This window comes from Hemicordylus capensis, chromosome 2, assembly GCF_027244095.1.
Source record: "Hemicordylus capensis ecotype Gifberg chromosome 2, rHemCap1.1.pri, whole genome shotgun sequence".
Classification (NCBI taxonomy): Eukaryota; Metazoa; Chordata; class Lepidosauria; order Squamata; family Cordylidae; genus Hemicordylus; species Hemicordylus capensis.
The window spans coordinates 372,992,072-373,007,901 of NC_069658.1; the positions used below are offsets into that span (position 1 = coordinate 372,992,072).

Here is a 15,830-nt window from a genome sequence, read left to right on the forward strand (position 1 = left end):
GATTCATTGCATGCTGCTGTCTCCAAGGCTTTGTCTTCAAGAACTATACAGGATGCCCTTGAATATTGCAGGGGTTACATTCTGTGAATGCTGAAACCACAATAATTGAAAACTTGTGCCTATGTGAATGATGAGGTTAGGTAGGTTCCTTGGACAGAGAAAATACCTTAAAAGTATTTAAAAATCCAGAAATAAAAAAGGAAAGTACCTTGGCTTCTTCCACTGTACCTTGGCTCCTCCAGCTCCTCCAGTAATGCTCCCCCCCCCACAAAACCCCCCATAATCCTCAAAAACAAAGTCTAGCATGGCTCCACACTGCCTCCCAAACTCTCTGCAAGCCTGAAATGCAACCACAAGTGCATAACATGTGCATGGGTACTGCAAATGGCTGAAAATTCACCCCCATGATAATTGAAACTCTGTATATATAGCTTGGCCATGAATAACTGAAACCACAAAGAGCCAGCATGGTGTAGTGGTTAGAGTGCTGGACTAGGACCGGGGAGACCCGGGTTCAAATCCCCATTCAGCCATGATACTAGCTGGGTGACTCTGGGCCAGTCACATCTCTCTCAGCCTAACCTAAAACACACGGTTGTTGTGAGGAGAAACTCAAGTATGTATTACACCGCTCTGGGATCCTTGGAGGAAAAGCGCGATAATAATAAATGCAGAACCCACAATACTCAAGAGCCTCCTGTAAAGATATCCACTTCATCCACAGCAATGAGTAAAAAATTCCTTTCAATGCCCAATGAAGTTAGCAATTAAATAAAACCCATTTGCTCAGGAAGGGCAAATTCACATCATGGCACTGGACTTAAAAAGGGGGGTGGGTGACCTCCGACTCTCAGTAATATATTGTACAGGTGGTTACAGAAGGATCAGAGAAAACTACCTCCTACGTGTGAGCAGAGGCAGAAGTGTGGTGGTTAATTCAGACATTACACGAAATTGGAGTTAAAGGGGGCAGAGGTCGGAACTCCATTATGTTCTAATTTGTGCAACTGCAGTTTTGAGCTGAAAGAAACCTCCAGTTTGCCTCGGCAAACTCCTATTTGAACCTTCGGTTTGCAGTAAGGTTTGCCACCGTGACCTGAGGTTTGGCCACCAGAGTGATACATCTGAACCCAGATACTGCCATAACTGCCATTCTATGCTGTTTTTGAAACCGGAAGCATAGAGATGGCTGCACAGACCCACCCATGATTGTGCCTGTTGCATACCTGAGGCACTTCTTGCTGGCTGCCTCTCTGAGTACCAGCCCTGCCTCTCATGTCTCCGATGCAGCAATGGAGTTGCATAGCAACAGGAATGCCACCCCACCCCAAGCTTGTCAGGCAGTCAAGCAGCAAAGTTACACAATAGTGTCCCCTTTTCCCACTCCATTGCTTGCTCCCCACTCATAGCAAGCAGGAGGAGAAAGGGACAGGTTGACAGGGTGGACATATTGGTTTGCTCCCCAAGAATAAAGTAACAATGATGCATGCTCACAAGCACAAAAAAGCACAAACACTCCAGGTGACAACTTAAGCAGGGCACCTAATCACAGTGCCAGGACATATGTTGGGTCAGATTTAAAAGGCAGTCCCAACCAGGGATTCTTGAGTAGTCAGTTCTTCAGATTACGTATGGGGATGGGTACCAGGGTAACTGGTCTCCCTGTCTTGGTGACTACTGCCAAGTAGTTGTCAAAGTATGCCCCCTATCAGCCCGTCTGTTTATGTGGACATGTGCACTCCTGCTTGCTTGTGCCCCCAAACAACGACTCCGCTCTCTTCTCTCTGGGGTCCCCCTCTCCCATGATTCCCTGCAGTAGGAGATTTGCATACTGTGCAATGCCAGCCTGAACCCAGGAATTTTGAATGGGAATAAATGTTCATCACACATGTGGTGTCCCCCCCCCATCCAGGCCCTGACACAGGGAGCATCAAAATCTCCTTTGGGTGCATGCAAGGCTTTCCGGGGAGGAGGGGGCTGCAGTGCAAGAGTTCTATCTTTTACCATTGATAGTGGGGGGCCCACACAAGTGGGGCCCCCTTTGTTGGGTTAGCTCAACTCATGAGTGTGCAGTCTGATGGAAGACTGAAGGTGTTTACCCCTATGTTCCTCCCCAGCAGACTGACCTTCTTATGGGAGTGCAAGCCCACTGGCAGCAAGCTGAGCAAGAGTGTGGTCTGCATGGGCTGCTTTGCTGGGGTGAGCTCTTGCAAGAGCATCCTAGGTCATGGTGGGACAGACCCCACACCAGATCCTTTTCCATCCCTCATATACATATCCTCTCCTAGGAAGTCAAATTTCCATGCCGAGACCCCTTTGTTTCTAACTGAGCAAAGAAGCTCAGTAGTGGTTCTCTTCCTTGAGCAGGGGAGAACAACTGGCCCTATCCATCCCCAGCACAGCATCCCTCCAGTGTCTGTTGCTGGTGTCTATCTTAGGTTTCTTTTTTAGAGTGTGAGCTCTTTGGCGCCGTGTGTGTGTATGTGTGTGTGTGTAAACTGCTTTGGGGACTTTTGTTGAAAAGCAGTATGTAAATATTCATCATATTCATATGTTCCTTTCTCTTTTCTGAGTAGCAGGAAAATAGTGCCCCCATGACCCCCACCCACCTGAAATTGTGCTTGTGCAGTATTGTTGTGGTGCAGAGCTCTTTGGGGAGCAGTGGTGCCATCTCTGTCAGAAGAAGTGCTCGTATTGTCCATGAAGTTTGCTGGGATCAGTCTTGGCAACCAAGGAGCAGGGAGGGAATCCACTTTCCTGGAACTGGAGGTTGTTGGACTGTGGTTGAATGAACATCTGTGATGCGATTCACAGTTTCAAATTGAAAATGCAGGTTTGTCAACATCCAGTTTCACATTGCAAATGAATGCGGCCAGTGTTTCAAGAGATTTGCCAGGAGGTATTAGCTCATAGGTTCTAGAGTGACCCTTTTCCAGAACACCAACTGTCTGGTGACTATTTGACACTTAAAGTTTGAAAAGTTCTTTATAAGAGTGCTTTTTTTTTTTTACACTCACAACAATCCTGTGATGTAGATCACTATTATTCAATTCAGTTTTACAGATGAGGAATTTAGGCAATGAGTGACTTGCTAAATGTCAAATAGCATGGGGGTGGCAGGTCTTGAAAACTGCTCTCCCAGCCCAAGGAAACTCTTTCCAGTGAATCGTAGTGCTATATGAGTAATAAAATATCATCTCAAAGCTAGTAGCTTGTGACTCCAGTGCCAGGCACAATGCCAGCTGAATGGTGGCCTGGGTCCAGCCCTGCCCGGCAGCCCCTCTAGCAACGTCCCATGTGTGTGATGTCATGTGCATTACCCGTGGTTCTGGCTCTGGAAGAGCCCCGAGAGAAATCCCCCTGCCTACACCTAGGCTATGGAGAGAAAGGGAAATGGATGCTTCCCTCACTGGAGGGAGAAAAGGGAAAATAGGTGCATTCAGGTGCTGCCTGAAAAGGACAGGGGAGTGCTCGCTCGGGGCCTGGGCCTGGGTGGGAGGAGTCCTCTTGGGCTCTTCCGGAGCCTGAGCCACACACCCCTGCAGGCTTCAGCAGCCCTTTTCATTGGCGGCCCGGGTTCTTTGAACCTGTTTGCACAATGGTTGCTCCACCACTGTCCAGTGCAGAATGTGGTTGGAAATTGTTTGCTTGGGGTGGAAATTGTTCCCTACAATGGGAAAACAATAGATAAATGTGAAGCCATCAGACTATGCAGTGGAAGTATTAAATGCTCCCCCAGGACCATCAGGAAGTAGTTTTCAGCCACATAGTGCTGTAGGATAAAACAAGGGAAAGTTGTGTCCATTTTTTTTCTAGGAAACAAGAAATATTAAGCAAATCCTAATATGTTTTTGTGAAGTATTGTTATCATTTGCTATCACCTGAGTAAATCCCCCCTGCCCCATCAATCTAAGTCTATTTACTTAGAAATTATCAAGCCACTTGAGCCGCTGACTAATTCTTTGTGTTTGGTTTTCAATCCACATTACATTCAAGTACTCTAGATGTTGATGGTTTTGGTTCTTACTTCCAGCCCTAGGAAATGAATCTCAGTGTGAAAAATGAAGATTAATAGGCTTTATAATCACTCTGTTCTGCTAAAGCCAATTTGAATATAGGGGGAAAGGGATTCTTTATGAAAATTTCCTTGGATAAAAACAGCTATTGTGCATAATTCTAAATGCCTAAATAAAAATGTGACTTTATTTGATATTATGCCCGTAAGAAGCATCACAGCAACATGCATAGTAGTTGCTTAGTTCTTTTTCAAACTGGTAACTTTAGTATCCATTTTTTAGGAAACTAGAAATATATTTTCTAGGATACATACTCTGTTGCAGCCAGAGAATATTAGAATGCCTTCTGAACTTGTTTTGTTTTGAAGATTATGCATAAAGATAACTAGATTAATCAGTGAGAAGTACTGTCCATAGCAACATTTCTATGTTACTGGTATAATCCTGAGAGGCCTTTGCACCCAGACCAATAAAGGCACAAGACATAACTGAAAGTAAAGGACCAGAACTTTATTAATTAAGCAAGCAAATACCGACAAATGGGGATTGGCTTTCTACCCACTACAGTGTTGTAGCTGCAGTAGAGACTCATTACCCATGGTGTGAATCCCAATCTCAAATGCATTAGGCAACATACCTTGACTCCAAGCAGCATCCTGGCCCTATGGCTGATACTGCCCTTCTTAGCCAGCCTAAGATCAAGGCATCTGCAAAAAGCATTCCCTGTCCCCACCAGCCACCAAGGCTTTAAGGTTGGTGAGGCCTCAGCCAGCACTCCCCAAACTACAAATACAAATGATACAAATGACTTTGATACAAATGACTTTGTATCACTGTATTTGTATCACTGAAATGTATTGACTTTGTATCACTGAGAAGGCAGAAGGTCTGACAGCATTCATCATCACGCCAAACATGTGCCTTAAGGTGTTCAACAAACCCTATACTATTTCCCATTCAGCACTGTTCCATGCCATTGTGACTAGGGGGAAACCTGTCAATAGTGCATGGTCCGAGGTAGGTAGAAATGATCCTCATCCCAGGCCAATTTGATGAAGGCCAAAATATTTCTATCCAGTCCCCAAAGGGTGACCAGCCAAAGCTTACACTATGCCCCAAGAAGGGGTCTCTTCTCAGACTCCAACTGCTGGGCAAGGAGTGTGGGAGCCAGAACAAGCTCCTCCTGACCCAGCCGCCAATCAAATTGCACCCTTTACCTTGTGTTTCATTTGAATGAAGCTGGGGCAAACATTGCTGGACAAGCCAGAGCGAGTGGCTGTATTTTGCCCAAACTTCATACCACAAAATTTTGGGCAGCTGATCTAGGGTGACAGCAAATACGGTTGCTGCCAAACTGGCAGTTAACAAACTGCTCAGCAAGTCGTATTATCAGGATTGAAATCTAAAACACCATTCATAGACACATATTTTTCTTAACCCAGTATATTGCATTGATTAGCTATTAATTTTGCAATGAATTTCAACTGTACAAACTCTAAAAATGTACTTCAGAATAACAGGCATGATTTCCTAAGGTGTCTTCACTGTGAATCTATGTCCAGTCAGATTTGTTATTTTACTCAAGGGCATGTCCATCTATTTTTCTCCTTTTATCAGGTCGCAGATCGTATAGTTCATACATACACATTCCATTTCCAGTAACTGTTCCACACCATTGCTTAGAATGTAACAGAGTGATGGCTCTGTGAAAAGCCCTCCATTACAGCTCTGTCAGAGTCAGAGTTTAGCATTGATCCAGTGGCATCTGCCTTCTCAGTGATGCAAAGTCAATACATTTCCATTCCCTACTTTTTCTGCTTTAATTTAAACCTTGTAAGCATAGTTGTTGGCATACAACTAAAGAAGGAATACATCCATTCTTGGTAATATTCTTGGGAGACCCACTTAACACATGGGTATCCCGCCCCCCAAAGACGATAGGAATGTTGCAGATGAATCTCTCTTTCTACTCCTGCTTGCAAGATGCTTCACCTAATTTTGCTTGTTTAAAAATAGCAATGAAGATTGTTGCACACGCTCTATTTCCTATAATTTAGATAGCTGTGATTACAAGCAATGCACCAGCCTGTGAGACACATGAATATTTTACTATTTACAGCATCTGGCATTTGCAACACATCTTTTCCTAATTTATGTCACATGAACTGGTTTCATCTCATATAATCTGCAACAGATCAGAAATGAAAATGTGGCAGTTGTCTTAAAGGTGCCTCCACTTCTAGAGTTACCTTGCATTCCCTTCTATTATTTATTATTTATTTATTTTATTTATATACTGCCCTTCCAGAAATAGCTCAGGGTGGTTTACATCAAAATAAAAACAATTAAAATCAAAACTATAAAAACAGCATAAAACCAATTAACAGTTAAAACATTTAAACAGTTAAAAGCCCTGGAGAATCAGGCCTAATATTTACAGCAGTTTAACAATCCTGGAAGGCCAGGCAAAACAAATAAGCTTTAAGGGCTTTCTAGAAGACCAATAATGAACTTAAATTACAGATTTCACCCAGGAGTGTATTCCACAGCCCAGGAGCAGCTGGTGCATTGCTTGTACCTTTGCATCACCACCAGACAAACCAGTGGTAACTGGAGACAGACCTCCTCAGATGACCTTAATGTGTGGTGGGGATGATGTAGAAGAAGGCGCTCTCTAAGATAACTCAGACCTAAGCTGTTCAGGGTTTTAAGATAATAACCAGCACTTTGTATTTTGCCCAGAAACATATCAGCTGCCAATGTAACTGTTTCAAAACAAGCATAATATGGTCTTGCCAGGTTACCCAAGAGACCAATCTGACTGCCACATTTTGAACTAACTGAAGTTTCTGAACTACGTACAAAGGCAGGCCCATGTAGAGTACATTGCAGTAATCGAGCCTGGAGGTTACCAGCTGATTCACCACTGTTTTGAGGTCATCCTCTTCAAGAAATGGGTGCAGCTGACGAATCAGCCAAAGCTGATAGAAAGCACTCCTGGCCATGGCCTCCCCCTGAGATACCAGAGTGAGGCCTGGGTCCAGGAGTACTCCCAAGTTGTGCACCTGCTCCTTCTGGGGGAGTATAATGCCAACCAGCACAGGAAGATCTAACACACCCCTCAGATTCAGAGCACCCACAATGAGCACCTCCAACATCAGTTTGTTCTCCCTCATCCAGCCCATTACTGCCTGCAGGGAGGCATTTAGAGAACGAGTGCCATTTCCTGATGTTAAAGATGAAAAGGAGAAGTAGATTTGGGTATCATCAACATACTGTTAACACCCAGCACCAAACTTCATGTAGATATTAAAAGCATTGGTGACAGAATGGAGCCCTGAGGGACAACATATAACAGCTCCTGTTTGGAGGAGCAACTGTCACCAAGCTCCACCATCTGGAATCTACTTGAGAGATGATAAAGATGAAAAGGAGAAGTAGATTTGTGTGTCATCAGCATTTATATATTTATTTATCAAATTTGTACACCACCCCAAACTTTCGGCTCCAGGTGGTTAACAATAGCATAAAACAGATTAAAACACATTCAAAAACTTAAACAATTTAATAATTTAAAATAAACCAGAGATTAAAACCAGATATTATTACCATAGTAGAATTCTTTATCCTCAAAAACGTGTGTGTGTGTGTGTGTGTAAGTAGATATCTATAGGATGACAATGCTGATATAAGCAAAAAGCCACAACACAAGTTCTGTGACTGTTTGCAGACTTAACTGCCCAAGGAGAGTATCATGTTTTGCATTCAGGTCATTTACTTTCTGCTAAACTGTTAAACATGACCAAAACAACCACAACACACCAACAACAACCTGTGTACTAAGGAACACTGAAGTTTGTTTGAAGTTTGGAATGCTGAAGACTCGTATAATTTTTTTACAAATTATGGGCATTTCCATGATTCAATTATTTTTCTTAATTTATTCTGCTTTTGTTAGTCATGGGGAGGAGAAGGAAATGCAGTCATTCATAAGGGTTAGAAGAAGCTTGCCACCTTTGCAGTCCCAGAATGCTAATGAATATGGTAATTATACCATATATTATACCAATATTGCTCCAACTGCACTAGTTACCAGTTTATTTTCCAGGAAATAATATGAACCCACCCCATGCCATCAGATTGCTTGTTCAAGCTTTTCTGTCAGGCATAGCCTCCACAGAGGTTTGATTGGTGGGTACCAGGGACAGGCCCCTTTCAGATCATAATGCCCACCCCTGTTTGTTTTTAGATAAAAGCTACTTTTTGTCCAAGATGGCCTTTTAACTGCTGTAATTATTGGTTTTAGACTGTTGCTATTTAAATGACTTTCCCCCTAGAATAGAGTTCTCTCCCTGCACACACAACCTCTGGAGTGTGGGTGGGAAGGAAGGAAATGGAAGTGCTATGTCTGAGAAGCCAGAAGGAAAATGAGCTTCTATAAGACAGGCAGAACAACAAAGAAATATTAACTGTTATCTTTTCTCTCCTCTTGCACAGGCTACTGAAAAGACCCTCCATTGCTCTGTCCTTCCCAGCCTTTCAAGCTGAACAACTGCTCTGAACTGTGTGCCTGCAGAATCCAGAATGGCAGTGCAGATGACTAATGTAAGCTTAGCAGAAGCCAATCAGGAGAGAGGAACCTGGCTTTACATCTTCCAGCACTAGCCAATAAATTAACCATTTCCATGCCTGCCAAGACTGTCTTAGGACAGAAAGGTTTGCTTTTCAATTAAAATTAAAACGAACCCAGGGCATTGCTAGGCCAGCAATTCTGCTTGGAACTGGCACTGGAAAATGGGGCTGTCCCTGCCAAACAGGGACTATTGAAAAGCTGGTGTGAACAGGCTGGAACGTGTCTGCATGAAAGCAGCACAGTTCCATAAAACATTAGAAATGTAACTTAAGAAATGAGGGCACAGAAACAAAAATATGTGCCAACTTAGACATTTTTCTGTTATGGAACAAGCAGAAATACTTTTGTAAGATTTTCAGTACTATCATCCATTATGGAGAAGTGCCTTTATCTCATCTTGCTGGAGTCCCTCCTTCAGACTCAGTAACATCACACCAGGGGCCTCTTGGGTACCAGTTTTTTGGTGTGGGGGGCGGGGGACATAAACAGTATCAGAAGATAGCACTGCCCATTATTCTTTCTCTCCCTCTTGTATTGTACCCCTGAAGTACTATGCATGACAGAGGCATCCAGGGCCTCCACACCCCCTGGGGGTCCCCAAATCATCTTTAGTCTGTCTTGGGTGGTGTGGTTTGTGCCCTCAAGAACCCACATGTTAAAAAATGATGCTTAACTTTCAGAGGGGTGGGGTAGGTGGGCGGCTCCAAAGGCCTTTAGGTCCAGGCTCCAAAATTACCTATATGCACCTCTGCACAGTGGTGTAAGAATGGACTAGATAGGACTTTGGTCAATTTCCCAAAGGGCCTGCACTTTCTGCACTCAAAAATACACAGTCTTCTTTGTTCATTGCACCTCAGTAAACAGCTAGTCTCATAATATGAATTATCTTGAATAATTATCTTGAATATGAGTTGGCTGCCTCAGCATTCATTTCCAAAAAAGAATGGTCTCAGACTGGATTTCTAAATTAACAGCAACACATTTCTGAAGTGATAGAGTTTTGCCCCCATAATGGACTGGGGACTCTCCCCCACTGTATCCTCAGGCATCAGAAAGTCCATCAGAAAGTCAGCTACTGTGCTTGTGCTAGTCATTCACTGATCATCCATGCAGGCTGGTCAGGGGCGTAGCTAGGGGAGAGGGAGTCCGTGTTCACCCCTCTCCTCAGCAGCCCCTTGGAGTAAGGGAGATAATGAAGAAAATAGGGAAGGTCCTCAGGAGCTAGGGAGCCCGGGTTCTTTGAACCCATCTGCTCAACTGTAGCTACACCCCTGAAGCAGGTCATGAGAATAAGCAGCCTGTGTGACTCAAGTTAAAGCCAGGGCTCGGTGGGCGAGGGGCAGCAGCAGAGGCTCAAAGTCAGACTTCACTTAGGGCATCAAAAACTCTAGGACTGGCTCTGTAGCCCATCCTTTTTTGTTCTGGCCTAAAATTCATAGAAAGAAAGGCCTTTTGTTCTTTTTTCTGGTGTAATGACCTGAAACATGGAGCCATTTCTCCTGTAAAGGCCATCGAGGAGGAAGAGGCGGGATAACATTCAAGGGAAGGGCTGTGCCTCCCTCCTTGTGCCTGCTGGCATTCTACAGCCTGTCTTTTGCATAGTCTGTCTGACCTTATTGTTACCCACTCACAGCAACCAGAAATGTCCAGACTTTACTTCTGGAGTCCTGAAATAACTATTTCTGCCTGGAATTGCCAAATGCCAATAAGAATGATCCTTCTATAATCCCAGGAACCTTCATAACAAGGCATCATTTTGTTTGCCACAATTTCATGCCAGTATAATGTTAAACTGTGCATATTGCTGGCACTCCAGACAAGAAGAGAAGTTGTCTTCAAAGCATCCTGCAAATAATGTGTTTGACCTTTTGAGATGCACAGGAATAACAAAATAGAACAAAAGGGACAAAGTGAAGAAAATCAACACTGAGGCATAATAAAATGCATAGATTTCTCGTGGAAGAAGTTTGGAAAAATGAGCTGAGTTGAAAAATGAACGGTTTGCAATTTCTATTTTATTTTATTTCAGTCTAATCCATAGGGCCCACATACAGGGGGAACATCCTAGGATACAGCAGAGTCCTCAACACAGACACAGACCCACAGACTGAGCCCCTTCACATGATCATATGGGGGTGGATTAGTTGGCGGTGAGTAAAGAGTCTCCACAGACAAGCAGAACTTCTCTTTGGCTCTGCAAACTCAGTACACAGATGATTCAAGCAGCCATGATTTCCATTTCTGAAATCAGGAGCTGGATCGTCTTAGGATCAAAAGAGCTATCCCAGCATGCATTGCACTACCAAGAGACCGGGAACCCTCATTACATAATCAGCTATCCCCTGACTGAACACGAAAGGGCAGGAAGTGGGACCAGCCCTACTGAAGGCATTGCAACCAATGGATCATAAAGTGTACTTTGCAGAGTTGCACATTTACAGATGCCGGTTCCTGTAAGCACAGCACTCTATTACAATCATGGCTGCTGCTTCCATAGACCTGCCACCAAAGGCAAATGTACCCAGATAACCAAAACATCATGGTAGGGCCACTCCCTTTTTGCCCTACTTGGGTTAAGAGCAGGGTTAGAGGTCTGAGTTACTCAGACTTGAGCGAGGGTTGGAGGGATTCCCATGCATTCCCATGGGTTTACACAACGATAAATTCCTGGGTATATTGCCTTCCACTCTCTTTTTCATGATGGTGACAATGGGCTAAATGTGCATCACTTTGTCATCTTCCAATTCTCCTTCAATAAGAACATACAAAAAGCCCTGCTGGATCAGGCCAAAAGCCTATCTAAGATCAGGATAAGGCCAAAGGCCAACCCCTGCTTACTGAGCAAAAAGGAACCTTTTAAAAGTGGCAATTCTCTTTATTTAGCAGGGGGAGAGCAATTGGCCATATCCAGCCCCAGCACAGCATCCCTCCAGTGGCTGTTGCTGGTATCTTTCTTACGTTTCTTTTTTAGACTGTGAGTCCTTTGGGACAGGCAGCCATTTAATTAATTAATTAATTTCTGTATGTAAACCACTTTGGGAAGTTTGGTTGAAAAGCAGTATATAAATATTCGTCGTATTCATCGTATCATGAATTAGACAAAACTCATCATAACATTGTAACATTCATCGTAACATTGTATTGTGTGAAACAGCATCCTGTTTCACACAATAGTCCACAAGATGCCTCTGGGAAGCCCACAAACAAGAGCTGAAGGCATGCCCTCTCTCCTACTGTTACTCCCTTGCAGCTGGTATTTGGCGGTATCTTACCTCTGAGGCTGGAGGTGGCCTGAAGCCTTCAGACTAGTAGTCACTGATAGACTGTCCTCCATGAATTTATCTAAAAGCCATCCAGGCTGTTGGCTGTCACCATATCTTGTGGCAGAGAATTCCATAAATTGTTTATGCATTGTGTGAAAAAGTACTTCCTTTTGTCTGTCCTAAATTTCTTGGCAATTAGTTTCATGAGATGACCCCTGGTTCCAGAGTGATGTGACAGGGAGAACAATTTATCGCTTTCTCCATGCCATGCACAATTTTATAGACCTCTTTCATGTCTCCTCTCAGTCATCTTTTTTTCTAAAATAAAAAAGCCCCAGATATTGTAACCTTGTCTTGTAAAGAAGGAGCAATAGTCCCCTGATCATCTTGGTTGCCCTCTTCTGCACCTTTTCCAGTTCTATAATGTCCCTCTTCAGTTATGATGGTGAAAACTGAGTGCTCCAGATGTGGCCACACCATAGATTTGTGGAAGGGCATTATAATATTAGCATTTTTATTTTCAGTCCCCTTCCAAATGATTCAGAGCATGGAATTGGCCTTTTTCACAGGTGTCACACATTGAGTTGACACTTTCAACAAGCTGTCCACCACAACCCCAAGATCCTTCTCCTGGTCAGTCACCAACAGCTCAGATCCCATCAGCATATATGTGAATTTGGGTTGCTGTTGTTTTTTGCCCCAATATGCATCAGTTTACACTTGCTAACATTGAAGCACATTTGCCATTTTGTTGCCTGCTCCCCCAGTTCAGATAGATTCTTTTGTAGCTCCTCACAATAGCAATAGCAATAGCACTTACATTTACATACCGCTTTATAGCCGAAGCTCTCTAAGCGGTTTACAATGATTTAGCATATTGCCCCCAACATTCTGGGTACTCATTTTACCGACCTCGGAAGGATGGAAGGCTGAGTCAACCTTGAGCAGGTTGACCAACCTTGGTCAGGATCGAACTTGTAACCTTCTGGTTACAGGGCGGCAGTTTTTTTACCACTGCGCCACCAGGGGCTCCTACATATCTTTTGGATTTCACTACCCGAAATGGTTTAGTGTCATCTGCAAATTTGGCCACCTTGCTGGTAACCTCAACTTCTAGATAAACAAGTTAAAGAGCACTGGTCCCAGTACTAATTCCTGGGGGACCCCACTTCATACTTCCCTCCATTGTGAAAACTGTCCATTTATTCCTGCCTTCTGTTTCCTGTCCTTCAACCAGTTACCAATCCACACATGAACCTGTCCCCTTATCCCATGACTGTTAAGTTTTATCATGAGTCTTTGGTGGGGAACTTTGTCAAAAGCTTTTTTAAAATCCAGGTATACTATGTCAACTGGATCACCTTTATCCACATGGCTGTTGACACTCTTAAGGAGCTCTAAAAGATTAGTGAGGCAAGATTTACTTTGCCAAAGTCATGCTTGTTCTCCTTCAACAGGGCCTGTTTTTCTATATGCTTAACCATTTTATCCTTGAGAATGCTTCCTATCAATTTGCCTGCAACAGACATTAAGCTAGCCAGCCTGTAATTTCCACCTCCGGATCCCTATTTGAAAACTGGTATTTTCAAATTCTGGTTCATTGATGTAGCAGGAGAGGTAGGCTGGAGGGATTCCTGTATGGGTCTGGCATGGAGCCTGGCCCTTCGTGTGCCACAGAAGAGCACTGAAACATAACCTTATAGGTATCCTTCACAATTTTAAACCTGTATATAGTGGAAGCATGGACCAAGAGCCATGTCTAATTTTGGCTTACTGTAGCATATGTTTATGTTTTGCTTCTGAAAAAGTGTTATGTTTGTGTTTCATATATTATCGTTTCAGTGTTTACACAGTGCAATATACTCTGGATCATATATGCATTAAAACTGCAGTATGTGAAGTGACCCCCTAAAGAGACTGGCTGATATCGGCTTTCCTGACTCGTCACCTCCAGATTCAGTTATACCAAGGGCTCCATGCATCATTATCCCATGACACTGAAGACTGAAATGGTATCGACAAACATTAATTGGAACCTTAAAAGTGGTTTGGGCAATATTCTTTCAATAGATTCTTTAAAAAATAAAGGATGAAGAAATGAAAGGATGGTCTTGATGCTAATAAGAACAATAATGCAAAATGAAGAACTCATTACAAGGGGATAAAGAGAGTTTTGCAAAACTCAAGAGGGTTATTCCAAGAAAGATATAATATAGGAAAAGCTGCACATACATAGGCAGAAAAGAAACTAGAGACGAAGAAGCACTGAGATGGATATAGTTCCAAAGATTAGATAAAGCATACTGGATGACATCTTCACTAGTGGTGTGGAGGCGCTGCATGCAGAGTATGTCTGCAGCTTTTGGTAATCCACAGTCCTGCTGCATGGGCAGAGCGGGGCATGAGTTTCAACAATTTCTCCTTCCCCCAGATGTGCTCTTTAAAATCCATAAATATGTCCCTGAAGGCTGCATAGCCCTTAGAAACATATTTATGGGTGTTAATGAACACTTCCAGGGAAGGAAGATAGATTGCTGAAAAGTGCCCCCCATCTGTTCACCAGGACTCTGAATTACTAGCTACTGCTAACTTGACAGGGACCTTTTAACATGGCAATTCTCTTTATTTAGCAGGGGGATAGTAACTGGCCCTATCCACCCCCAACACAGTACCTCTAATGACTGTTGCTGGTGTATATCTTATGTTGCTTTTTAGATTGTGAGCCCTTTGGGAACAGGGTTCCATCTTATTTATTTATTATTTCTCTGTGTAAACTGCCCTGAGCCATTTTTGGAAGGGCGGTATAGAAATTAAATGAATGAATAAATAAACACTATGAAGGCAGGTAGGGCTGGTTGCTAGAATGAGCTCATTGTTTTATGGATATATCTGCTCAAAACCGGGTGGAACAGTGAATTATTTATAGCATTACAATGGATCTACTATAAATAGTTCCAAGTCTTCTCTGGTAAATGTTGGACACTATTTTGTGCACTCAGCGTCTCTGTTGTAAAGATGACTACCATCCATCACAGTTCATATTTAAGTCCCCGATCTGTGAAAAGTGATTCTTCTACCATTGTTTCCCAGGCCTTCATATAGAAGTTTGAGATCTGCTTGGCATTTGTGTTGATATGGCTGTACAACTTGATAACATAGTCATATAGTCAAGAATCTGAACACCATCTTTGGTTTTTAGATTCAGCAGAACTAGTTTTCATGGGGATGGTAAGGAGAGAAGGCTTTCTCCAATTCCCAGTGTACTTGATAAAGTCATAAAGCTTTCCACATTAGAGTGTGTTTGCATATTGCTTTTTATAGCTCTGCTCATGAGCTATTATAAAGCTCATATTATACATAATATACACATTTACTGATTTGTATAGTGGTATCTCTAACCATTTAAACTGTCATATTTTACATAATATACACATTGTCTAACCTAGCTTCTTTCTGATCAAGTGAGGAGCAGCATATGTTACAAAAGGAGCTGTGAATACAGCGGAACGTTCTCCTCTGTGTAAAAATCTTTGAAGTAAAAGTGCTACAAAAAGAACTCACAGTTGCACCATAAATTCATAAAGCTGTTGTGGGTTTCTACTCATTTCTGAATGGTGTTTTTATTAATACCATCGACTCACTTCAACAGGTGACATTTTTATCCCCTCAGGCTGTCCATTATCCAAATGATGGGCCATCTGGAAAGGGATTCTGTTCACTGAGAGACGTGACAGGGCTGATGGTTTTTTAACTGCTAGTCATCTATGATTGCTAGTAAGCAGTGGAAATTAGCATTGATCCCCAAAATGGAGGAGGCTGGAGAATACTTAAGACGAGGCTTGTGGAAACACCTTCACGGCAGATGTGCTAGCTAATTAATAGTTGTCATCAGTAACCTTCCTTCATGGTTTGTAAATT

General features: G+C 42.9%; 1 long non-coding RNA gene across 1 annotated transcript in view; it reads left to right on the forward strand.

Annotated features, from left to right (window-relative positions):
* Nucleotides 1-14,227, forward strand: part of LOC128348079 (uncharacterized) — a 41,114-nt gene extending 26,887 nt beyond the window's left edge. The window contains exons 2-4 of the long non-coding RNA XR_008317912.1: nt 8,514-8,621; nt 10,679-10,799; nt 13,755-14,227. This is a non-coding gene — a long non-coding RNA (uncharacterized LOC128348079). The remainder of the gene's footprint in view (nt 1-8,513; nt 8,622-10,678; nt 10,800-13,754) is intronic.
* Nucleotides 14,228-15,830: the final 1,603 nt, after the last annotated feature.